We start from the raw sequence: 26,703 nt of genomic DNA, 5'->3' as shown, positions 1-26,703 counted from the left end.
GCTGTGGAAGACTAAAGGAACGGAGCCCACAAAATGCAGCTGAAGCTATTTTTACACACACCGAATGGATGATTCTGCAATCAGATGGACTGTGTTTGGGACCGGCTTCGACGTCGGGTGGGGTAATTTCTGCTCTCTGGGCGGCAGTGACCGGGTCCGTAGGGTGGGGCTGGGCTGTAAGAAGGCACAGGACTCCGGGTTGCTAACGCAGCCCCAGCAGCCGCGTCCCTGACCCTGAGACCGCTAACGCTGTCCGCACAGTGGTCCGCACTGCGCCTGCTGTTCCCGGGGGCAGGCCCTCCCCTGGGAGGCGACGGGCACAGATGGAACCTGGGGCCTCCTTTAAACAGCGCCCCGGCGGGATTCTGCCTCCAAGCCCTCAGAGCCACGGGCTTCCTCCGCATCTCACCCACGGCTGAGCCTCTGCTGTCCTGGGCGGAGCTGAGACACGCCGGCCGTTCAACCCGCTCCTCAGTAATTACGCTGTGTCGCCAGATTTGGAAAATAGTGCCCTGCGCATTTCTGGGGTGCACACCACAACAGAGAGGATCTTCGGTTTTTTCCAAAGTTGCAATTTTCACAGTTGCTTTTCTGAAAGATTTGGTCAGAATGTCACCTTCTGGGATGGCTTATTTGCCTGGTTTTCTGAAATCCCCATGACTGCCGTGGTTTTTTAGTAGATCTGGTTGGACTTACACCTATCGTGTTTTTAAATAGCCGGGAAGATGTGTTCAGTCTTCCATGGAAAATCGAGTAAATGTGTATCACCGGGACGTAGTAAAGATGGCCCCATTGGCTTCTACGTGCTCCTACAAAGCTTAGAACGTGATTGCTTGAAATGCCTTCTCTCCAGCAATCGACTACATCAGTCAGACCTGTCTATAAAGTATGTCCAGTCTAGGAAATAAAGCACCAGTCGCTTTTTAGAACGCTGCTCAACACATTAAGGTCCCGCTCTCTCTCCCCATTGAGCCCCTTGCCCGCGGTGAAACAGGGCACCGGACCCTCGTTCCCTGTGTCTTTGGTTCGGTAGCTTTTGTGCTTCTGGTGAAACAGGTGTCGGCTTTCAGAAGAAATCCCGCCTTCGAGTCCAGCCATCTCTCCAGCAAAGCGAGTTCATCACCCACATAACTGTGTCCCAGGAAGAAATCCACATGGAACACAAGTCACGGTTCGAGTGAGGAAAGTCGGTAAATTAATGGAGAGAGTCAGGAGAAACCTGCAAATTGTTCACAAGTGCTGCCGAAGTCCTTGCCAACCTGTGGGATTCTCGAGTGCCCTGTAATGCCCTGCTTTCCGTGCCCCAAGCTGTCGGGGCCCTGGGGCTCCGTCACCACGTGGATCCATGTGGGGCGCAGACACCAGGAGAAGGAGTGGGGCCTCCGTTCCGATCACATAATCAGAATTAGCGTCTCCGTGCGCTTCCCGGGTCCGAGAACATCAGGTCTGCTATAAGCCAGCGAGAGCACATCCAAGCAAGGGAGTCCCTTCATGTTTCTACCCCGGGGGTGAAGGTGGACAGTCACAGTCGGGGCAGGCATGTCCCTCGGTGCGTTTGCAGACGGGGCTGGGGCAGCAACACCCCCCACGTGCGCCTCCCTCGGCCGTCACGGGTGTGACCCGGGCCTCTGAAGAACAGCTGTCAGGAGGCGCGCTCGCTTTCCGAGGACGCTGTAGAAGGACTGGAACGTTTCCAGAGCAGCCTGAGCTCACACACGGATCTACAAGGAAGCTCCCCTAAAGGCACAGGCCCGGCCGCCTGCTGAGTCCTGAGAAGTCTTCAAGGACATGCGGTAGCAGGACCGTCCACATATTTGGGACGTTGTGATCCCAGTGCAAACACAAAGTCACTGTGTGTTTGACAAGCATGATGCACGAGCCACTGAAAGTACAGTTCTTGGGAGCTTCATAGCCTCAGGGTCTCTGCGAGAGTGAGTACAGTGTGGGGCTCGGCTGCGTCTGCTTGGAAGATGCCAGACGGGCCAGGAGACGCGGCCAGGCCGCAGTGTGGGGTAGAAGGTCAAAGGCCTCCTGCCTGCACCCTCTTGCCCCCGTAAAGGTCCTCAGCCTGGCTTCGACCCGCAGTACGTGGCCCCGCCATGGCCCCCACACCCCACCTCCCACGGCCCTCCACCCCCCAGGACTTCCCACCGCCTCCTGTGCATCCCACCCAAATCCGTGCTTCAACCGAGTTCTGACTCACGAGGATGACACAGTAGCTTTTACAAGTGAAAGAAAACTTGAAGAATAACATATTTCAAGTCCTAACAGATGAAAGATGGAGGAACAGAATAATGGGTCCAGATTAACCCAACTACAACCTTATAGACCCGACATTAATTCCAAACCTACCTTTCATCTGTCCATATTGATTCCATTAGAGCATGTATCATCTCTGGAATTCAATAATTTTTAACAAATCACAGATACCAGGGGCACCTGGGTGGCTCAGTCGGCTAAGCGGCCGATTCTTAGTTTCGGCTCAGGTCATGATCTCAGGGTCGTGCGATCGAGCCCCGCGTCAGGCTCTGCTCTCAGCAGTGAGTCTGCTTGAGATTCTCTCTCCCTCTCCCTCCACCCCTCCCCATGCCCCACCTGCGTGCACGCTGTCTCTCTCTCTGTAAATATTAAATAACTAAAATCTTAAAAGTCATACATACCAAAACAAGTACAAAACAGATATTCAGGCTGCTCACTATCGAGTGAAGGAACCCCACGCACTTTTACCTGCAGCTTGTCTGCTGCGTATCTGGGGGCATTCGGTTTTCCTGTTTCCACACCCTCCCTCAGCAGGCTGATGTCCTGAGGGCTCGTGGCTGCTGGTGATTTGTCTTCACCTGCTTACAGTTTAGGATTTGCAGAGGACCTTCATGCCTTAGTTTTATTAAAAATGTTTGGGGTTTTCATGAGAGACGATGGACTCTGAAAAACAAACTGAGGGTTCTAGAGGGGAGGGGGTGGGGGAATGGGTTAGCCTGGTGATGGGTATTGAGGAGGGCACGTTCTGCATGGAGCACTGGGTGTTATATGCAAACAATGAATCATGGAACACTATATCTAAAACTAATGATGTAGGGCACCTGGGTGGCTCAGTTGGTTAAGCGACTGCCTTCAGCTCAGGTCATGATCCTGGAGTCCCAGGATCGAGTCCTGCATCGGGCTCCCTGCTCGGCAGGGAGTCTGCTTCTCCCTCTGACCCTCCCCCCTCTCATGCTCTCTGTCTCTCATTCTCTCTCTCTCAAATAAATAAATAAAATAAAAAATCTTAAAACTAATGATGTAATGTATGGGGATTAACATAACAATAAAAATTTTGAAAAAATATCATAAAGTTGAAAAATGTTTGGGGTTTTGCTCTCCAGTTGCCCTATTTTTATGTAGTGATCCAGAGATGAAAAATTATGCTGCCTCTGTCAGCTTGTCAGAATCCTGCAGCTCTGAGGATTTTGAGAGATTATGGGATTTTTATTCTGCTTATATTAAATCAAATCCATTTAATGTGAACAACCTTTAAAGACCTTCCACAGGCTGGGGAGACCTGCGCAGATGGCACCCCCCACCCCACACACGCGCACACACACACATGCGCTCCCTTGTCCTGACCTGCACACCTAAGAGGTCGGTGACGCGTCCGTTTGCCAGATTTGTAGAGGACACCTGACCCCTGTTGGCCCTCCTGAGCACCGTTCTGCACACGGGCACTGAGGCACTTGTCTTCTCCCCGGATCGGGGCTGAGCCACTGCTGACCGTTGTCCGCTGAGGCTGTGCTCCGGCTCCCCCCGTCCCCCGTGTCCCCCGTTCGTGGTGCTGGTGGCCCTCACCCAGCTCGTCACTTTCTGGGGAGGCGGTTTTTCTGCATTCCAAGCACATGCCTGCACGGCCCGTTTGGCCCCCGTAGGCCCCTAACACTGGCTCCTTGTTCATTTTCTTACTCAGACGTCATCACTCACTGGCCCCTCCTTATTATGGGAATGAAAATGAATCCAGCTGCAGTTCTTTTAAGACTTGGCAAGTTTCTTCCCCACCTCTGTAAATGCTCCTCCTGCCAGCGCTCTACCACTCAGTGGGAAGAATGTGAGGGACGGAGTCGCGGTGGGAGCCCCGAGGTGCTGACCTTCCACGTCAGTGTGACCCTTGCCATCAAGGTGGCAGAAAGCTCGAACCGGAATGTCTTAGACTCACTGATTTCAGATCTCATGTCCTGTTGCCCAGTCCTCAACACTCACTGTGCTCCTTCACACTGTGTCATCCGTCATCTGAGATTATTCCTGTGGTCACTCTTGTTTAGCTGAGCATTTTAGGGGCTCTGTGAGCCTTCTGAGCCATGGAAGCGTTCCCTAGAGAGCTCGGTGCAAGTGTGCAGGGGGAGGGAGCCTGTGAGTGGCCCGTGGAGAAGGGCAGACCTCAGAGGGAACCACTGCAATGCTGTAGTGAACCCGTACCCAGAAGACTCTCAGGTAAGAAGGAACGGTTAGTATGGGAGCAAGTAACAGAACCCTAATCACTAGTCAAAGACAGCAGCTTTAGGATGGAACTGGAGGAGATGATGCTAAGTGAAATAAGTCAAGCAGAGAAAGTCAATTATCATATGGTTTCACTTATATGTGGAACATAAGGAATAGCATGGAGGACATTAGGAGAAGGAAGGGAAAAATGAAGGGGGGAAATCGGAGGGGGAGACGAACCATGAGAGACAATGGACTCTGAAAAACAAACTGAGGGTTCTAGAGGGGAGGGGGTTGGGAGGATGGGTTAGCCTGGTGATGGGTATTAAGGAGGGCATGTACTGAATGGAGCACTGGGTGTTATACGCAAACAATGGATCGTGGAGCACTACATCAAAAACTAATGATGTAATGTATGGTGACTAACATAACATAATAAAATAAAAAGAACACTTAGGTAACTCGAACACAGCAGTTTTAGAATAAAGACATGTGCTAAAATTTACCAACCATTACTATCCAAAGGGAAAATAAAATCTTCTCGAACCAAGGATTCCAGTGTTCAACTTCCAAAATCCAGTCCAGAAAACTGAACGCCTCCCAACACACAAAATTAATGTATTAGATCAAACATGCGGGTGCACGTTGCTCTACATAGGAAGGTGTTCTCAATCCCTGATCCCCGGGGATGGCGGAGTCTGAACATACTTGCAGAAGCCATGACACGTGAGCCTGTGGGGAAGCTCAGGTTCATCACTGAAATGTCTTAAATCGCACTCCATATAACACCCAACGTGTTGCTGTACTGACTAAAACTACAATGATCTCTCAGCACGTTGTTGTTGTTATTTAATGGAGATGATGTGGGAAACAAAGGCCAAAAGAAAAATTAAATTTCCTTACTGCCTACAGCCCACTGATGAGTCCTTAAGACAGGCAGAGTGACCTTCCTCTGGGAGCTCAGCCGCCTGGATGTAGACACTTTGCTAAGGGCAAGAGGCAAACTTAGCCCAACCCCAGGGTCCTGTGAGTCCCCTTTAACATATAAAAATTCCTTTGGAAACTTCCTTTGTCTCTACTCCCCCTTCCCCCAAAATAGCGAGCCCTTCAGGATCCTGGAAACCTTGTTTCCTAAATTCCTGAGAGACTCACGCTCTCCCTAACCCCCTCCCAACTTAAAACTACAGAATCAGTCACTCCTCACAAACCCCTGGGGGGGCAGCAGCTCCTTCTGCCCATGGGTCCGTCCCCATGCTTTAATCAAACCACCTTTGTGCACCAAAGACGTCTCAAGAATGCTTTTTTGGCCGTCAGCTCCAAACCCTACCATTCTTCCTCCATCAGAGATATTTGCAGCATTAGGATTCCCTGGCACCGAAGTCCAAGGACTGCACCAGAGAAAACCACCAAGTTCAAGCAGAGTCTGCAGCCTCTCGAAGCCCATGCCAGGGACACTGGCAAAACGAATATTCTGAGTCATGCGGGCTGCTTGCCTCTCCGTTAGGTGGCTCCGCACATCTTCTAGGAGGAATTCGGTCTGCAGGGTTTGCAAGGGCAGCCCGGGCAAAAGCAAACACCGGAGTCATTCGTTTGTGCCCAAAGAGAATAGGATCCGACCGTCGGTCTTCTACTCTCAGAAGCTCCTGAGCTTTGGCTTCAGAAGTTGAGAGGAGCGCAGTCACCTGTTGTGATCCTGTGATTTATAAAACGAAATCCCTATTTGGTCTACGTTCCTTTTTCTGGCAAGGAGCTCCTAAAACCCTGGAATTTCCCAAGTGAGGAGCGCCCTGAGGTATCTTTTGTTATGTTAAGGAAGCAATGTTTTGAAAGCACCCCAGGATGGGGCTGGTTGCCCGGGCAACCAACCATGTGTTTGGAGAATCAGAACTTTCAGCCCCTCTGGGGTGGGGAACAGGCCAGAGGGTGAATGAATCACCACTGGCCAATGATTTAATAATGAAGCCTCAAAGCCCAGCCTTGGGACACTGGTGCCCCCAGAGAGCTTGGAAGCTTGCAGCCCTCCCCACACTTTGCCCTATGTATCTCTTCCGTCTAGCTGTTCCTGTCTCCTTGTAAACTGTTAATTTAGTAAGTAAAATGTTTCTCTGAGTTTTGTGAGTGAGTCTAGCAAATTAATCAAACCCAGTGAGGGGCTTGTTGAGACCTCCAGCTTGTAGCCTGTTGATCAGAAACACAGGTGACAACCTGGGCTTTTGATTGGCTTTTGGGGTTGGGGGGATGTCTTGCAGGACTGAGCCCTTAACTTGTGGGATTTGGTGCTATCTCAGGTAGACTGGCTCAGAATTGAGGTGAATTGTGGGACACCTAGTTGGTGTCTGAAAATTGCTTGGTGGTGTGGAGGGAAACCCCCACCCATTAGAATGGGGTACAGAATCACACCTGTTCACCTGACACTGGATCTTAATGGAGCTGGACCAACCAACTCACCAGGTGTTCAAAGAACAGTGAGCTCAAGCTGTGGATACTCTTGTTCTGTCCACGACAATGACTCACGGTGACAGCCTCAGCATCGTTCACGTTTACGCCAGGCTCCTGAGCCTTAACCGTGCTACTCAGTTTATTTCTGGTTTCTGGCCCTCGACCTTGGCTTTGACCTTTGGTGCTCACAGAGGCTCATCCTTCCTACCTGCCTCTTCTTCCTCTCCATGGTGGAGAAGCAATCACCTGGAGGGAATCCGCCTGCTCTGACGGGTGCAGGACCTTAGGCTAGTCAAGTTATCTAACATCTCCCTCCAAGCCTCTGTTTCCTTGGCCATAAGATGGGACTTAAAAACATGCCGCATATGGTTTTGTGATATTGGAATGAGAAAATGCATGGAAAGATCCTAGCAGCATGCCAAGCTCTCAACTAATATTAGCCATTTTCTTATGCATGATTTTATGAAAAATTTACTGAAGTGTTACAAGGTGGCTGCCTGATTTAGACTGTGCTAAGGGGCGAGCACAGTCTACATCACATCCGCAAAGATACACTCGCTTCCCGCCTGGGCCCAGGAACCACGGCCTTCTGACCTCTTGGCTGCTCTGTTCCACAGCCCTGCCTTCTTCATGTCACTCTTCTCAGCATCGAGTCCTCAAATAGGTGTACATAATTGGAAGCAGCGGGGTCATTTCTGGACCCAAGCTCCAAGAAAAGCTTGGAAAATAGACTTCTACCCTGGAGAGGCATGGTTCCCAAGGCGGGAAATTCCCCAAACATAAGGAAGGTTTGCAAATGTTAATCGATGACCATAACGCATTACAAGTGACTCCCCCACTGGAGGATTGGGGCACCTTCCTCCGGGCAGCCCACCACCACACACGTCCCTCTGTCGGGTCATCTATGCCCCTGCCACAGCTAGGTCTCCTTGTGTGAGCCGCCTGCCGCTGGCTCTGACTCACTGAGCAGATCTAAGTCCCCATCGTGTTCATATCCCTTGCACCTAGGATGGTGCCTGGACACAGAGGTTACTTGATAAAGGACCGCTCAACTGGTGGTTGAAAAACACGCACTCTTGGGGCAAGAGTGGCGGGTTCTGTCTCTGCTTTATGCATCTCGTGAGTATTTGAAGATGAACTTACTGAACTCAAAGCTCTCATCTTCTCCACCCACGGGCTGGTTACGCATCAGCACTTGTGTCGCACATACCACACCAACTATGGGTTTGTCCTCTATTTAAGCAGGTTCCGTGGGCTTTGAAATTCTTGCCACACTAATGAATATAGCATCAGAAAATCTTATTTTGCTGGAACATGTAACAGCTGGAAAGCATCCAAAGCACCAAGTGCTTGCTGTACCTGGATTTCAGCGGGGACCACAATGGGTCGGTCATTCTTAAAATATCGTTGTATGTAAGTTTGCATCTTGAGTGAAAGATCCTCAGACGGATTGTAAGAACCCACCATGACCGTTTCAAACATGCAAACAAAGCACAATTTTCTGCATTTCTACTTCAAGTTTTCCTGAAAACATGTAAAGAGTTCACTATTCTTTTTTTTTTTAATTTCTTATTGTTATGTTAATCACCATACATTACATCATTAGTTTTTGATGTAGTGTTCCATGATACATTGTTTGTGCATAACACCCAGTGCTCCATGCAGAACGTGCCCTCCTCAATACCCATCACCAGGCTAACCCATCTTCCCACCCCCCTCCCCTCTAGAACCCTCAGTTTGTTTTTCAGAGTCCATCGTCTCTCATGGTTCGTCTCCCCCTCCGATTTCCCCCCCTTCATTCTTCCCCTCCTGCTATCTTCTTCTTTTTTTTTTTTTCTTAACATATAATGTATTATTTGTTTCAGAGGTACAGATCTGTGATTCAACAGTCTTGCACAATTCACAGCGTTCACCATAGCACATACCCTCCCCAGTGTCTATCACTCACCACCCCATCCCTCCCACCCCACCCCCCACTCCAGCAACCCTCAGTTTGTTTCCTGAGATTAAGAATTCCTCATATCAGTGAGGTCATATGATACATGTCTTTCTCTGTTTGACTTATTTCGCTCAGCATAACACCCTCCAGTTCCAACCATGTCGTTGCAAATGGCAAGATCTCATTACTTTTGATGGCTGCGTAATATTCCATTGTATATATATACCACCTCTTCTTTATCCATTCATCTGTTGATGGACATCTTGGCTCTTTCCACAGTTTGGCTATTGTGGACATTGCTGCTATAAACATCGGGGTGCACGTATCCCTTCGAATCCCTACATTTGTATCTTTGGGGTAAATACCCAGTAGTGCAATTGCTGGATCATATGGTAGCTCTATCTTCAACTTTTTGAGGAACCTCCATACTGTTTTCCAGAGTGGTTGCACCACCTTGCATTCCCACCAACAGTGTAGGAGGGTTCCCCTTTTTCCGCATCCCCGCCAACATCTGTCCTTTCCTGACTTGTTAATTTTAGCCATTCTGACTGGTGTGAGGTGGTATCTCATTGAGGTTTTGATTTGGATTTCCCTGATGCCGAGCGATGTTGAGCACTTTTTCATGTGTCTGTTGGCCATTTGGAGGTCTTCTTTGGAAAAATGTCTGTTCATGTCTTCTGCCCATTTCTTGATTGGATTCTTTGTTCTTTGGGTGTTGAGTTTGATAAGTTCTTTATAGATTTTGGATACTAGCCCTTTATCTGATACGTCATTTGCAAATGTCTTCTCCCATTCTGTCAGTTGTCTTTTGGTTTTGTTGACTGTTTCCTTTGCTTTGCAAAAGCTTTTTATCTTGATGAAGTCCCAATAGTTCATTTTTGCCCTTGCTTCCCTTGCCTTTGGTGATGTTTCTAGGAAGAAGTTGCTGCGGCTGAGGTCGAAGAGGTTGCTGCCTGTGTTCTCCTTTAGGATTTTGATGGACTCCTGTCTCACACTGAGGTCTTTCAACCATTTGGAGTCTATTTTTGTGTGTGGTGTAAGGAAATGGTCCAGTTTCATTCTTCTGCATGTGGCTGTCCAATTTTCCCAACACCATTTGTTGAAGAGACTGTCTTTTTCCCATTGGACATTCTTTCCTGCTTTGTCAAAGATTAGTTGACCATAGAGTTGAGGGTCCATTTCTGGGCTCTCTATTCTGTTCCATTGATCTATGTGTCTGTTTTTATGCCAGTACCATACTGTCTTGATGATGACAGCTTTGTAATAGAGCTTGAAGTCCGGAATTGTGATGCTGCCAGCTTTGCTTTTCTTTTTCAACATTCCTCTGGCTATGCGGGGTCTTTTCTGGTTCCATACAAATTTTAGGATTATTTGTTCCATTTCTTTGAAAAAAGTGGATGGTATTTTGATGGGGATTGCATTGAATGTGTAGATTGCTCTAGGTAGCATTGACATCTTCACAATATTTGTTCTTCCAATCCATGAGCATGGAACGTTTTTCCATTTCTTTGTGTCTTCCTCAATTTCTTTCATGAGTATTTTATAGTTTTCTGAGTACAGATCCTTTGCCTCTTTGGTTAGATTTATTCCCAGGTATCTTATGGTTTTGGGTGCAATTGTAAATGGGATTGACTCTGACTTGTTGTTGGTGTATAGAAATGCCACTGATTTCTGTGCATTGATTTTGTATCCTGCCACTTTACTGAATTCCTGTATGAGTTCTAGCAGTTTTGGGGTGGAGTCTTTTGGGTTTTCCACATAAAGTATCATATCATCTGCAAAGAGTGAGAGTTTGACTTCTTCTTTGCCGATTTGGATGCCTTTGATTTCTTTTTGTTGTCTGATTGCTGTGGCTAGGACTTCTAATACTATGTTGAATAGCAGTGGTGATAGTTGACATACCTGCCGCGTTCCTGACCTTAGGGGGAAAGCTCTCAGTTTCTCCCCATTGAGAATGATATTCGCTGTAGGTTTTTCATAGATGGCTTTTATGATATTGAGGTATGTACCCTCGATCCCTATAAGGAGTTCACTATTCTGAGCGTCTGCAAACAGCTTACCGTATGTGTGTAATTGGGAAAGCACTAGCAGGAGAGCAGGTGGACATGAAGCCTATCGAGTGGCACAGCTGTTCCGTAGTTTAGAGTAAATACCTCAAAATTAGTCACCAGTCATATTTAATATAGAGAATGTCGTTGATGTCTGCTCATAGACTTTTAGGACTTCACAGAGAACCAAACTGTCAAGCTTAATAACAGCAATAAGGGGTAAATATGTATTTTCCATGGAAAATAATTTGCTCAAAAACAGGAATGCTTTAGATCTGACATTAAGAATGTGTTAACTTGCTAAAAGAAACCTTTAGCCCCTGTCTTGTATGATGAAGAAAAACAGGTCATTCTTCTGGAAAAAGACTTGAAATATTTTATATAATGACTGACTTATGTCACTCAGCATAATGTCCTCAGGGTCCATCCATGTGGTTACAAATGGGAAGACTTCATTTTTTTTTTTTTAAGATTTTATTTATTTATTTGACAGAGAGAGACACAGCAAAAGAGGGAACACAAGCAGGGGCAATGGGAGAGGGAGAAGCTGGCTTCCCACAGAGCAGGGAGCCCGATGTGGGGCTCAATCCCAAAGACTTCATTCTTTTTATGGCTGAGTAATATTCCACTCTGTGTGTGTGTGTGTGTGTGTGTGTGTGTGTGTGTGTGTGTGTAATCACATTTTTAAATCCATTTGTTGATGGACACTTAAGTCGTTTCTATATCTTGGGGTTATAAATAATATTGCAGTGAACATGGGGATGCAGAATCTTTTTGGAGTTAGTGTTTTCATTTCTTTGAATCAATACTCAGTACTGGAATTACTGGATCACATGGTAGCTCTATTTTTATTGTTTGAGGAACCTCCGTGCTGTTGTCCACAGTGGCTACAGCAGTTTTCATTCCCACCAACAGTGCAGGAGGGATCCTTTTTCTCCACATCCTCACCAACACTTGTCTTTTAATTTTAGCCATTCTGACCAGTGTGAGGTGATCTCTCACTGTGGTTTTGATTTGGATTTCCCTGGTGATGAGTGATTTAGAGCATCATTCATGTACCTATTAGCCATTTGTATGTCTTCTTTGGAAAAATGTCTATTCAGACCCTCTGCCGATTTTTAAATCAGATTGTTTACATTTTGCTATGGGGTTGTAGGAGTTCTTTACATATTTGTAATATTAACTCTACACCAGGCATATTATTTGCAAATATTTTCTCCCATTCAGTAGGTTGCCCTCTCATTTTGTTGATGGTTTCCCCTGCTGTGCAGAAGCTTTTCAGTTTGATTTAGACCTACCTGTTTATTTATGCTTTTGTTGCCTTTGGTGCCACATTAAAAAATCATCGCCAAGATGAATGTGAATGAGGTTACCACCTATGTTTCTTCTAGCAATTTTATGGATTCGGGTATTACATTCAAATTCATTTTGAGTTAATTTTTGTCTATGGTGTAAGAAAATGGTCCAGTGTCATTCTTTTGCATGTGGCTGTCCAGTTTTCCCAATACCATTTGTTGAAGAGACTGTCTTCCCCATTATATATTCTAGTCTCCTTTGTCATAAATTGATCATATATATGTGTGGGTTTATTTCTGGGCTCTCTATTCTACTGTATTGTTCCATTTTTATATGTCCATTTTTGCCAATACCATACTGTTTTGATAACTGTAATTTTGTAACAGTTTAAAATTGGGGCACATGATGCCTCCAGTTTTGTTGTTAAGATTGCTTTGGCTATCTGGGGTCTTTTGTGGTTTTATACAAATTTTAGGGTGGTTTATTTCTATGAAAAATGCTATAAGAATTTTGATAAGAATTGCATTGATTCTATAGATTGCTTTGAGTAGTATCAACATTTTAACAATAGTAATTCTTCCAATCCATGAGTATTCTATATCTTTCCATTTATTTGTGTATTCTTCAATTTCTTCATGAACGTCCTATAGTTTTCAGAGTACAGGTCTTTCATTGTCTTGTTAAATTTATTCCCAGGTATTTTATTCTTTTTGATGCAATTTTAAATAGGATTGTTTTCTTAATTTCTCATTCTGATAGTTTATTATTAGCATATAAAAAAGCAATATATTTTTATATATTGATTCATGTTCCACAACTTTACTGAATTTATTAGTTCTAGCAGTTTTTGATGGAATCTTGGGGTTTTCTATATAATAGCATGTCACCTACAAATAATGGCAATTTTTATTTCTTCTTTCCAATTTGTATCCTTTATTTCTTTTTCTTCCCTAATTGTTCTAGCTAGGACATCCACTGCTATGTTAAATAGAAGTGGTAAGCAACTCTTTCTTATTCCTGATCTTACAGGAAAGGCATTCAGCTTTCCACCATTGTGTATAATGGTAGCTGTGGGCTTGTCATATGTGGCCTTTTTACATTGAGGTACATTCCCTGATACACACTTTGTTGGGGGTTTTATCACAAATGGATGTTTAATTTTGTCAATTGTTTTTCTACATCTATTCAGTTGATCATATGATTTTTACAATTCATTTTGTTAATGTGGTGTGTCACACTGATTTGCAGATGTTGACATACTTGCATCCCTGGAATAAATCCCACTTGATTGTGGCATATGATCATTTTAATGTAGTGTTGAATTCAGTTTGTTAATTTTTTTTCTTTTTTTTTTTCAGTTTGTTCATATTTTGTTGAGGATTTTTGTATCTATGTTCATCAGAGATATTGACCTGTAATTATTCTTCTTGTTGTATTCTTGTCTGGTTTTGGTATCATGTAATGTGGGCTCTTAAAATGTATTTGGAAGTGTTCCCTCTCTTCTACCTTTTGGAAAAGTTTCAGAAGGATTGGTATTAATGCTTCTTTGAATGTTTGGCAGAATTCACCAGTCATGCCATCTGGTCCTGGACTTTTGTTTGTTGGGAGATTTTGATTACTGATTCAATCTCCCTACTAGAAATCAGTCTGTTCAGATTTTTTAATTTCCTCATGATTCAGTCTTAGTAGGTTGTGTGTTTCTAAGAATTTATCAATTTCTTCTAGGTTGTCCAATTTTTTGGTATATAATTGTTTATTGTAGTCTCTTGAGGTCCTTTATATTTCTGTGTTATTAGTTATAGCATTTCCTCATTCCATTCTGATTTTGAGTCTTCTCTCTTGGTGACTCAGCTAAAGGTTGTCAATTTTTTTTTTAAGATTTTATTTATTTATTTGAGAGAGAGAGTATGTAAGAGAGCACAAGCGTGGGAGGGGCAGAGGGAGACGGAAAGGGAGAAGCAGGCTTCCTGCTGAGGAGGGAACCCGAAGCGGGACTTGATCCCAGGATCCTGGGATCATGACCTGAGCTGAAGGCAGACACTGAACTAACTGAGCCACTCAGGCGCCCCAAAGTTTGGTCAATTTTGTTTATGCTTTTCGAAGAACCAGCTCTTGGATTTATCAATCTTTTCCATTGTCTTTTTAATCCCTATTTAATTTATTTCTGTTAGTGCCCTGAGGGTGGTAGCCTGCCAAGAATTGTCTGATTGTTATAGTCCCATGGGACCCAGTAACGCATGGCCCCCTGGGTCTCCAGAGCTAGGCAATCAAGGGGAGTGCCTGAGTGGCAGCCACAAAAGCCAGGGCAACAGATGCATGTCAAGGCTCCCGTCCAGGAGCTATTGGCACTCTGGAATGCAGCGGGGGGAGGGTACAAAAATGGCACCTGCCAGCTGGATGGAGGCAGAGTGGGAACACACAAATGGTGCCCACTGGGAGAGGAAAAGATTGCGCCCACCAGCTGGAGCAAGACAGAGGGAGAGCATGGAGATGGTGCTCGCCAATTTCTGTCCCTGGAAAGTATCCCAGCAGGTTCCTACATATGTGTGTTAAATTAGATGCCTGCCCCATAGGCTTACACTTTAATGTAAGCAAATGACCATGCTTCACATAAAGTCTGGGCACAGTTGGCTGCTCTGCATTGGGTGGGTTTAAGCACATAAGCCTTTCAAGAGTCATTTCTCAGTTTATACCTTTATGGGTGTTATGGATATGAGTCCCATTGGGTTTCAAAGCTAGATGTTTTGGGGGCTCCTCTCTCAGGTGCAGGACCTAAAAGTTGGAGTTCCCAATGTGGGGTTCCAACCTTTCACTCCTCAGGAAGAAGCTCCAGGTTTTGAGTTCCCTCCTGATTGTGGGTCACTGCACCAGGGTTGGGTTCATGCTGAGATTCTGTCTCATTCTCTCCAACCTTCTTCAGTGTGTTCAATGAGCATTTGCCCAATGGGTAGGGCTCAATCTGCTGGTTTTTAGGTTTATTTCAGAGGAAACTCTTCATATGTAGCTATAGATTCTGTGTCTGTGGAAAGAGGCGAGTTCAGGATCTTCCTATGTTGCCATCTTGAATTAAATCCAAAAATATTATAATTTTACAACATTAATCAACTAGGGAAAAATGTCTACAGAACTTTTGCAGCCCACTGGCTACCCATTTCTACCCAAATGTAGTTCAAACTCTTTTTTTTTTTTTTTAAGATTTTATTTATTTATTTGACAGAGAGAGACACAGCGAGAGCAGGAACACAAGCAGGGGGAATGGGAGAGGGAGAAGCAGCCTTCTTGCCGAGCAGGGAGCCCAATGTGGGACTTGATCCCAAGACCCTGGGATCATGACCTGAGCCAAAGGCAGGCACTTAACGACTGAGCCACCCAGGCGCCCGTAGTTCAGACTCTTAACTGTAGGTAAGTTCATGCAAATGTAGCAAACCTACAGATCATAACCCCAAACTCCAGACATACTTGGATTTTATAGGTGTGTTCAACCTCACCAGGCATAGGAACTTTATTTCTGGAAATTTTGGTACCATGCCAGACCAGTGAAGGAAATATTTTAATTGTATGACTCATTTTTAACCTCCAAAGGCATATTTTGTAGCCAAATACTTTGTTTCAAATAGTTTAATTAAAATTTAAATAATCAAAACTATTGTCTCTGGGGCGCCTGGGTGGCTCAGTCGTTAAGCGTCTGCCTTCGGCTCAGGTCATGATCTCAGGGTCCTGGGATCGAGCCCCTCATCGGGCTCCCTGCTCGGTGGGAAGCCTGCTTCTCCCTCTCCCACCCCCCTGCTTGTGTTTCCTCTCTCACTGTGTCTCTCTCTGTCAAATAAATAAATAAAATCTTTAAAAAAAAAACAAAAAAAAAAACTATTGTCTCCTGGGGTGCCTGGCTGGCTCAGTCAGTAGAGCCTGTGACTCTTGATCTCGGGGCTGTGAGTTCAAGCCCCATGTTGGGTGTAGAGACGACTTAAAAATAAAATCTTAAATAAAAAAGAAACTATTGTCTCCTAAAAAATTATAAATTCTGTCTTTTTTATTATTCTCTCCTATTACTTAGCAGAGTATCTATTCTGTTGAACAGATTTAAGTAAATATTTCAAATCTTTAGACCAGGAGTCAACAAATTATGCCCCAGCCAAATTCAGCCAATATCTGTTTTTGTAAATAAAGTTTTAATAAAAAACAACCACACCCATTTATCCACGAATTATATGGCTGTTTTCCTGCTACAACAACAGCATTGATTCATGAACACAAGGTATATGGCCTGCAAAGGAAAACGTTTACAGACCATGCCGTACTTGATCCATATAATATTAGCCATCAGCCATGCCAGGAACTAAAACTTGAAGAACACACTAAATTCACCTTGTTACTTTTCTTCACAGAAATTTGATGAAATTAGGGGCGCCTAGGTGGCTCAGTCATTAAGCGTCTGCCTTCGGCTCAGGTCATGATCCTAGGGTCCTGAGATCGAGCCCCGCATCGGGCTCCCTGCTCCGCAGGAAGCCTGCTTCTCCCTCTCCCGCTCCCCCTGCTTGTGTTCCCTCTCTCTCTCTCTCTCTCTCTGTCAAATAAATAAATAAAATCTTTAAAAAAAAAAAAAAGAAATTTGATGAAATTAGATTTTTACAACAGACTTTTACCACAGTTTTGTTTTACAAAAAAACAGATTGAACTAAGCGGTTTTTCAATGTCTTAGTTACAGTAAATTACATTTACTGTACATCAGTAAATGGGAATTGGCAACCTAACATACATTACTGACTTATAGGCTTTATGTACGATCTCAGAACTGAAAAAATGTATATTGGAAAAATGTACAATCAAAGCTCCTCATTCAGAGAAAAAAAACTGCTCCAAGGATAACAGTTTACTTTGTAGATGGTCAATTCTGAGGGTTAATTTTGCTTGAAAGTAAGCATAACACATACCCAGCATGTCTTCTGACACTGAGAATATCACAGGGACCACGTTCTGAAAATTTTAAGTAATGATGTCCAGTTTCTAAGTATAATTATGTGATTTATAATCACTCATTGAGTCACAAGAAGTATAGTCAAGACCGGCCAGATCCTGATTCACAGAAAAGTATTAAAGTCAGTCTGAGAGCTTACAAAGCCTGTCTTTTGGCTGACAAAGATCACTAACTGAATTAGGGGGAAGTAGAAAACACAAGCGAACGGCATCTACTGTTAGCACGACAGGATTCAGAGGGAGGAAAGTTTCAATCCAAGTTGGTAGTCAAGAAGGAAGCGTTTAAATTTGACCTGGGACTGAAGAGCTGGCTAGAGTGGGGATGGTTTGAAAGGGAGCAGGAAGAGGAAAGAGAAAGAATGCAAATGTCTAGATGGTTCAAGAACCAGGAGATAGGGGAAGGCCTGTTCCAGAGCCAGTAAAGCATTACATGGCTTTAAACAGAATCTAGTGGATGCCAAAGTTCAAGTCACAAGCAACACACAGGGTCCCCACTTGCTGTGCTGTTCCATCTATACCTAGGGCCTCAAGGACATTACTTGCATTAGAACAAGTAAATTTTTCTCTAGAAATTGGATTCTCTTTCCCAGGGTTTGAGTCACTTCCTGCCATTGATTCTTTCAGGGTTGGGGAGTACTTACCCTCAACTGCGTTGCTTCCATGGAATAAGTGGAAAAGAAAAAAGGTGTAGCTTGGAAAATGAAACGAACGGCTGACTCTAGATCTTAGCAATACAGAACGAGGGAATATTTGACGTTGTTGTGTTTTCTGAGTTTTAGTTTCTTCACCTGGAGAAAACACTATGACCATGAAGTCCCCTTCTAACTCAGATTCTCTGAGGTCCATGGGTCTACCAGCTCTCCTTGCATTCTGAACCTCACTATCTAGAATGTCAATATAGAGAGTAAGCCACGCTCACGCCACTTTCTAAATTTTAAACATGCTCAACCCCCAAAGATACATAGCTGGGAGGGATACGTGACTGAGAGATAAGCTTTGGCTTCAGCACACAAAGGCATGGGAAGCATCAGGGCTTCGACTATGAGTGATTGAGCAGAAGAAGCTCACCGGTTCCATTACCCGCTGAAACTGCACACTTTGGTAATGTTGCTGGCCTTGGCACCTCCTTTCCTCCTCCTGGTGAATAGGAGAGACTCATGAAATCTCTGGGGCATGCTATCATATGAGTCACTCTGGGGCATGCTATCATATGAGTCACTCTGACCAGAACCATTTTTATTTTCTCAAACTGTTTTTTAATATTTTTGCAAGTTTGAGAAAAAGACACATTTTGAGCAATTCCTGCTATAAAATAATAGCTAGCATTTTTGTAGTACTTCAGCTTTACAAAACATTTGACATTCATATAATCTCAATTTGTCATCCCAGCGGCCTTCCAAAACAGCTATTTCTGGGTTTCACTGAATCTAAGGCACCATCTTTAGAAAATACACAGCACTATTTTGTATCACAACCAGAAAAGAATGCTACCATTTAAGCTACGATACACTGTGGCTTAGAATTGACTAAAAAGCAGTGTTTCCCACATTTTTCAGATGAGGAAATTGAGGTGGCCAAGGCCAACTAGATAACGATGGCAGAATTGGGATTTTACTTTATACATCAGACTCTAAATGATCTGTAATTTACAACTAAAACATAGGCCATCCTAAGCCACTCATCAATGCCTTAATTCCAGTAATTATAATTTACTTTTTTACACCAGTGAATGGGAACAAGCAACCCAAAGAATATATTATTATGCTTTATGTACCTTCTCAGAACTGAAAAAAAATTTATTGGAAAAATGTGTAATGTACACTGCACAAATGGCCCTTATATGTGTATAGCAATGTACACCCACACCGCAGCTCTTCTGAGCTAGAAACTAGAAATCCTCTTTCCCTGCAATCTCCCAGACATCATATTCTCTCCTGGCACCATCTTCTCACATGTCACCACCACAGAAATATCCTTTCTCTTTGTGTTTCCAGGAGTTCATAGCAGCCTACTAATTAGGAGAGCAACAAGAAAAGATTTGAAAATTTCCAAATGTTGATCACATATTTAAAGGCTCCCAGAGAGGGGAAAGGATGCAATCTTTACTGTTTTCTGGGAGACACTCTGGGATAGGGAGACCCTTAGCCCTGTTGTTGAGCCATGTGGTCTATTTTTTTCTGCATGTGATAGGTGAGAGCCAAACCTCGGCTTGGAATGAGTAGGGAGTAACTGCTCCCCAAATATTTCCAGGTCTCCTCTCTTCCCTGCCCTATATCTGTCTGTGGGGCCTCCTTTAACCAACGAGATGGAAACAGAAATCATGCACATCACTTCCAAGTGGAAACATCAAAGTCAGGAGAGATGTGCCATATCCCTCTGGTCCTGCCTTTGTAGGAAAGAACCTGGAGTCCCAGCACCTCCGGTGAGCACACAGAATGGAGCCATCCAATTCCAACAAGATGTGCATGCGGCAAGACCACGAAATAGTGATCTCTCTTTCCAGTGACTGAGATTTCCCAGTTGTTTGTCACCACAGCCTTGACTCATACTCTGATATCTTGTGCCAAGCATTAATACCAATTTCTTTGTGAAATTTGCCACATCTGCAGTGTACGCCTTTGGCATGTTTTGCTAAGACTATGAAGACAACAACAAAAACATTGTCGAACACACAAAAGTATTTACAGAGAAGATCTGTACAATGACCGTGATGCAATCATGCTGGGAACAGCCAGGTCCTGTATTACTAGCATGCCCCCAATGCTATTCTGAATGTTTTACGTGTATTAACTAACTTCCTTCTCACAACAACGTTATCGTGACCACTTTCACTGCCGTTCATAGGTGAGGGACCATGGCACAGTCAGGTTCGTGGCCTGCTCAGCTCACACAGCAGGCAGGCGGCAGAGCCTGGACTCACAGAAGCTGGCTCGTGAGCCAGACTGTGCCTTCAGCCCCTGGAACAAAGGGATGTCATCCCAAACCATGAGGAGAACCTGGGGCCTCCACTGTAGGGAATCCAGTACATTTTCCAGTTCCAAGAGCAACTTATGTGCAAGTTTCTCTGGCATTTTCTTTGCTGATTTGCTGAGATCATTATAAGATTAAGTGTTCTTCAGTGACTTTTCACATCTGCTAATGACTTCAGCAAAGTGTTTATTGGTGACTTTGTATGCCTAATTGTGGTAATCATTTAATATGATTAAACTTAATTGAATACCATGTCATTAAATGAAGCTATGTCTTTTCCACTGATGAAATTCATAAATGAGATATCATGACCCATATGCTCACTTTAAGTAAATTTCCAGAATGCTTCTGTTGATGTGTCCACAAAGTTACATAATTAGGAAAATTAATTGCATGGCATGTTCAACAATTTTGAGCTTTTGAGCAGATCGTCAAGCTGGGATCTCAAAGGCAATTCAGCCACTAGACTTTATCAGCCTTGCCAGGAGCTCTGCCCTGTGGCTGATGCTGAGAGAAAGGCAGCCTCATCTGGGTTTCCTTGTGTCAAATCCCTGCTTCCTTCTTAGTCCCAAGGCATTTCTCCCATCAAAGCCTCACTTTCTCTTGCCACATTCTAGAATATCACTTAGATCAAAAGCAAAAGACATGTTCTGGATCAATACGACTGAGGAGACATCGAGGCTGAGTAGTGAGAAGGGGCGAGGGGCAGTCCCGTCAGAACCTGAGGCTGACTGAGAAAGAAGGAGGTTCTTCCGTATGTGCCAGTATGGGCGAGGCTGGGGGACAGGGTGCTTGGTGGCCCGTGTGGTCCCAGAAGGACAAACGCTGCATCAGCAACAGTCCGATTCCCAGCACGGGAGTGGCGTGGTGGGTGTCGGACTGGGGAGCAGGAAATGGGGAGTCGCTTGTTAATCGGGGGGCATGGATTGCAGTCCTGCAGGATGGCCAGCGGTACAACCCGTGCCCGCATGGCGCACAGAAAAATTTAACACCTGCGCTGGCACTTGCTAGCGAGGCTGGCAGTCCACATCGAAAACCAGCCCCATCAGTAGCCACACAAAGCCCGCTGCGCTGAGTAGATTAAAAGATCCAGGGGGTTTCCTTGCACGGTCCTAGCTGTGCAAGTCCACTTTTCCCTTACCGTTTGCAGAGCCCTGGGGGCGCTCACGGCATCATCTCTGCCTCCCACGCTGCCTTCACTCGGCTCGCTTGTGCTCATGTTCGGAAACACAGCCGGCATTTCTCCCTCCGACAGATCTCGTTAAATGAGCACATCTCCCTCCCTTCATGGTGCAGCCCCGAGACAGTTGGTTTGTCAGGATGTTCGTCTAATTGGCATGGTCTGTTTCCTCGGGGGGAGACGCACCCTGTAAAAGGACTAGGCAGGGTTTGTTGTAAGTCCCTCGTATATATGGCTCAAACGCGCCTTTGTATTTACTTTAGCGCTCACAAGCCCCTTCCTGCGTGTTTATACAGATGACAGTCCAAAAGGCAGTTCCGGCTGCCAGCCAGCTGCTCCTGCTTACATCCCAGCCTCCCAGGGTTTATCTACACAAGATGTTTTCTCAGCCTCTGGAGCACAATTCTGAACCCACACAGAAAAGTGACAGCTGCCGTTCACCTACCGTGATGTGCGGCCAGTTTATTCTCCACGGGCTTTGCCGCAGGAAGAGATGCCCTGCAGATGCCACCAGCCCTGTGATCTGTGGGGTTGATATTGTCCACGGGAAAAATGATGGAAGCTTGAGAGAGGAAAAAGTCCTTTGCTGCAACATTGTGTGAAAGAGAAAGAAATGCCATACGTGTGAAAATGCGAAGTCAGGCTTGTCGCCGATGGAGATCCTGTGAGCCCGGGACATATGGGTTGCAGAAGAGTCTCCTCGCAGGTACGCGGGAAGAACGATGACCTGGGACATTATACCATAGGAAGAAACAGACCCAACAAAGTGTCCTCCAGATGGGCTCGGCAACAAGAGCACCATTGAATGAGCCCAGGGACATTGTGTTTGGAGGGAGATATACACACACCCACATATATATTACATATTATATTACCATGTATTATTATATATCATTATATATTATGTAATTATGTATAATATATAATCCTATGACTATGTAATTTATAATATGATTATAAAATACATAATTACACAGTTATTTCTATGTTTATATAATAAATGCCATGATATGTAATAAATGACATTATAAGATATTAAATATACTACATATTCTATATAATATATGCTATATACACTGTATATTATACTCTCTATATTATGTGCTATATGTCATATATTGTATGTATACAAAATATATAGGGCATAAAATATGGTATGTAGGATAGTTACATATATTATTACTATAATATAAGGCTATTATATACAATATACAGTGTTACTATACAGTAATATAGTATGTAGCATAATATATATGTAAAATGTAAATATAAATATATTATATAAAATATTTTTAAACATATTTTAAAATATTAAGTGGAGAAAACATAAATATTCGATATTTGATCTTTTCAACAAAGAAGAGTGAATTAAGAATCCAATAGGAGCTACAGCTGAGTTCCGGTTCGCTCTAACTGGCTGTGAAGTGCTGGAAAATCACTAAGCTACATGGTCCAGTCTTGACAGTGAATGAACCATTAGGTGGAACCACCTCTGGAGGTCCTTCCAGAGCTTTCTAGCCACGTATGGCCCAGCGGAGCAAGGCAGACCCAGGATAATGCTATTCAAGAAGCAAATTCTGCTCAGCCTGAGTCCGCTACCTTCAGTTGGTCCTTCTGAGTGACTCACCCCTGCTTCCTGGCCGAGATTTCCTGAGCAACCTGCCCTCTTGCAGTGAGACCCCCAGCAGGCTGAGAGCGACCCCCTCCCTCTGCCCCGCATCCCTGGGACACTCCTTGGGTCTGGCTTCTGGAGGAATGTTCTCCCCACCCTCCCTGCCCACCTGCTGCAGACATTCAGACCCTGGTTGGGAATGTCTGCCGGAATCAGGTGCTTCAGAATGGCCCTTCGTCCTGGAGCCCAAAGCTCAGGCTCTGCTTCAGTTTGCTGCTTTCCTGCACCTGGTCCCCAAGTCCAACCTACCGGACTGAGAATAGTTTGTATATGCAGAGCACAGTGTATGCGGAGACCAGACACAGCGAATCAAACAGGTTTTTCTGGGGGCGCCTGGGTGGCTCGCTGAAGCATCTGGCTTCGGCTCAGGTCATGATCTCAGGGTCCCGGGATCAAGCCCTGTTTGGCTCTGTGCTCAGCGGGGAGCCTGCTTCTCCCTCTGCCCCTCCCTCCCACCCTGCTCGTGCTCTCTCTCTCAAATAAATAAATAAAATCTTTAAAAAACAAACCAGGTTTTTCTGCTCTAACAGGAGGAGTGGGGGAGGGAGGGAAGAGGGAAGGCAGGAGAGCGGAAGGACAAGAAAGAATATGGCCAGCCATGATCCCTAGTAACAAATACATTTGGTTTTATCATACTGCTTCTCAAATACACACCCAAGCAATAAAAGTCATCCTAAGCAGAATAGATGCACAGCCTCCCCGTGCCTGTCTGCTTGCTGGAGGAGATGCTGCCCGGAGCATGAACCCTTTAATAAAGTCAGCGAGTCTTCAAATCCACTGGGGCGAATGTTGTTATTTAACAGCAGAAATACAGATTCTTGGCTAAAGAATCATCACAGAGACTTGCAGCTGAACAGGGTTAAAAATGAACCATTAGAATGCCGCTGGAAAGAAAGCCCTTTGGGGGCACCTCTTCCTGCCTTTACGGACAATTTTCTCTCTAGATGCCAGACATCCTGCCCTATCCTTCAAGGTCAGTTACTTAATTGAGATGTTTGATGATGTCGATCTTCTGCATCACTTTTCTCCCTGGAACATAAGATCGGCCGATAAACATTTTTCATTGTTGCAAGATAGCTTTATGCTCTCATATCTTTCCTCCTCCCCTTTACTTCTTCTGTTCTCTCTAAGAGTACCACTGTGCACGGGCTGTTTCTCCACGGTCTCTGGCTATCCCCGTCCCCATCTTTGCGGCACTCCGCCCTTCTGCACGGTGTCCGGTGTGATGCTGCAGATCTGTCCCAGCGTCAAGGACTGTGCTTCCGGCCATGATCATCCTGAGGCTCCCGGCTTCTCTCGCAGCGGACGCGTCCACGAATCTCTCCCACTTACCCCTGAGCGAAGCATCTGCTTTCTCACCTCCCTGTTCTGCAGCCTCCCCCTGGCACCTGCACCTCTGCCCTCAGCGTGTGCTGCCTACGAGAGCTTATCTTCACTCTGATTTGGTTTAGGGATGTTGTTGTTCCTTTGAATGATTTCTCATTTCTTTGACTTTTTGCAATTTTGAAAAATATTTAAAGATACAGGAAAAGTGAAGGATGTTTACAAAACACAATCATATTCCCACGACCCAGATTTATCTAAATATCCTGTCAGATGGGTTTCTAATCTTTTTAAAAGGAAAAAAAAATAGCGGCCCCTGGCTGGTACAGTTGGTGAAGCCTGCGACTTGATCTCAGAGATGTGAGTTCGAGCCCCACATTGGGGGTAGAGTTTGCTTAATTCTTTTTTATTTTTTATTTTTTTTTAAAGATTTTATTTATTTATTTGAGAGAGAAAGTGAGAGAGAGAAAGAGCACAAGAGGGGAGAGCGGGAGAGGGAGAAGCAGACCCCCTGCCGAGCAGGGAGCGCGATGAGGGACTCGATCCCGGGACTCCAGGATCATGACCTGAGCCGAAGGCAGTCGCTTAACCAACTGAGCCACCCAGGCGCCCATAATTTTTTTTTTTTTTAAACAACAAGGAGCACCTGGGTGGCTCCATCGGTTGAGTATCTGGCTCTTAATTTCAGCTCAGGTCATGATCTCAGGGTCATGAGATCGAACCCCGTGTTAGGCTCTGTGCTCAGTGCAGAGTCGGCTTGAGATTCTCTCCTTCTCCCTCTGCCCCTCCTCCCCCCACTTGCAAATGCTCTCTCTCTCTCTCAAATAAATAGATAAAATCTTTACAACAGCAACAACAACAACATACAGTCTCATCCTTATTCACCCAGTGGTAACTGGTTTGGCATGTTTTGTTTGTATATTTTTATTCCTTTTTTAAAAATGTGAGGCAGTTCCATGTATCCACGACATAAAATTGTTTTTGAAAGTGTTACTTTCCGGGCGCCTGGGTGGCTCAGTTGGTTAAGCGACTGCCTTCGGCTCAGGTCATGATCCTGGAGTCCTTGGATCGAGTCCCACATCGGGCTCCCTGCTCGGCGGGGAGTCTGCTTCTCCCTCTAACCCTACCCCCTCTTGCGCTCTCTCTCACTCTCTCTCTCTCAAATAAATAAATAAAAAAAGTCTTTAAAAAAAAAAAAAAAAGAAAGTGTTACTTTCCATAAATGGCACCAATGCTCTACGTATTGATCTTCCTCTTTCACGCTATGTCAGTGATTTAAAAAGTCCTGCATTGCCTATCTTCTGTCCTACCAGTGTTTGGTTGGTCACAGTTAGGATTTATTCATCTTCTACAGAAGCAGGAGTCTTGTTGAAAGGGTTTTCCCATACAGAAATCCACTCTCTCCACGTTCTATATGGACTGTGCTCGGATGCCCCACTGACTTGTGACACCAGCTCCATCGTATCACCAAATTCCTGAGTACGTGCTCCCCGTCCTTTCCACGGGTCTGTGCCGCCCTCACACTCTTTATGTGACCGTACCTTTGTAATGTGGTCGCTCTCTCCTAAGTTAATTTGGCTTTTTCACAAGGAAAAGTTTTAGCTATCTCTATTCATAAACTTTTTTTAACCTTGTATTATAGAACATTTTAAACGTACTGGAGTAGACCCCGTGGGACAGTGACCTCCTGTGCGCTTACTCCCCAGTTTCAAGGATCATTACTTCGAGCCTCCCTCCTGGTTCCCAGCCCAGCCCCAGATTCTTCTGAAGCAAATTCCAGGTACGGTATCATTCCAAACATTTCTTAAGCTGCTTCTCCACACATGTTCTTCCATATATGCTTTAGAACCAGCTTAGGTTCCCCATGTATGTCAATGGAATTTTGACTGAATTTTCATTAAATTTATAGGTTTTGGAGAATTCAAGTAAAATGCTGTATCTTCCTATCTGTGCATTTTGCATTTCTCACCATTTATTTAATGTTTCCTTTATAACTTTCAATAAGTTATAGTTTTCTCCATGAAGTTCTTGCCCCTTTCATTATTAGATTTTGCTGTAGTGACAAATGAATGACACACTTCCAGCCCCCCTCCCCCTCTGGTCACTGCGGTTGTGAAGAAATGCTATGAACTTTGTGCGTGGCTCTTATTCTCTGCAAATCTGGCTGAACTGTTATTAATCTCGGTAGTTTATTCCTAGATTGTCTTGGACTTTATATGGGGATGATGACATCATCTGCAAGAACATGAGAGCTGTGCTCTACCTTTTCCTTCCTTACAACACTTGTTGTTTTTAGTTTTTGTTTCCCGCGATGGCTTGGAACCCCAGTCGGACGACAGTAGTAATAAACGGCAGCCTGGGTTTGTTCTGTCACGGGTCACGTAGGCTCTCCCTCGCCTAATGTCTTTTTCCTGCC

At 44.8% G+C, this 26,703-nt stretch overlaps 1 long non-coding RNA gene across 1 annotated transcript in view; it reads left to right on the top strand.

Annotated features, from left to right (window-relative positions):
- Window positions 1-25,404, top strand: part of LOC144381433 (uncharacterized) — a 148,058-nt gene extending 122,654 nt beyond the window's left edge. Inside the window, exon 3 of the long non-coding RNA XR_013446682.1 lies at window positions 25,306-25,404. This is a non-coding gene — a long non-coding RNA (uncharacterized LOC144381433). The remainder of the gene's footprint in view (window positions 1-25,305) is intronic.
- The last annotated feature ends 1,299 nt before the right edge of the window (window positions 25,405-26,703 follow it).

Source organism: Halichoerus grypus, chromosome 3 (genome assembly GCF_964656455.1).
Source record: "Halichoerus grypus chromosome 3, mHalGry1.hap1.1, whole genome shotgun sequence".
Lineage (NCBI taxonomy): Eukaryota > Metazoa > Chordata > Mammalia > Carnivora > Phocidae > Halichoerus > Halichoerus grypus.
This window is presented reverse-complemented; position numbering and strand designations above follow the sequence as displayed.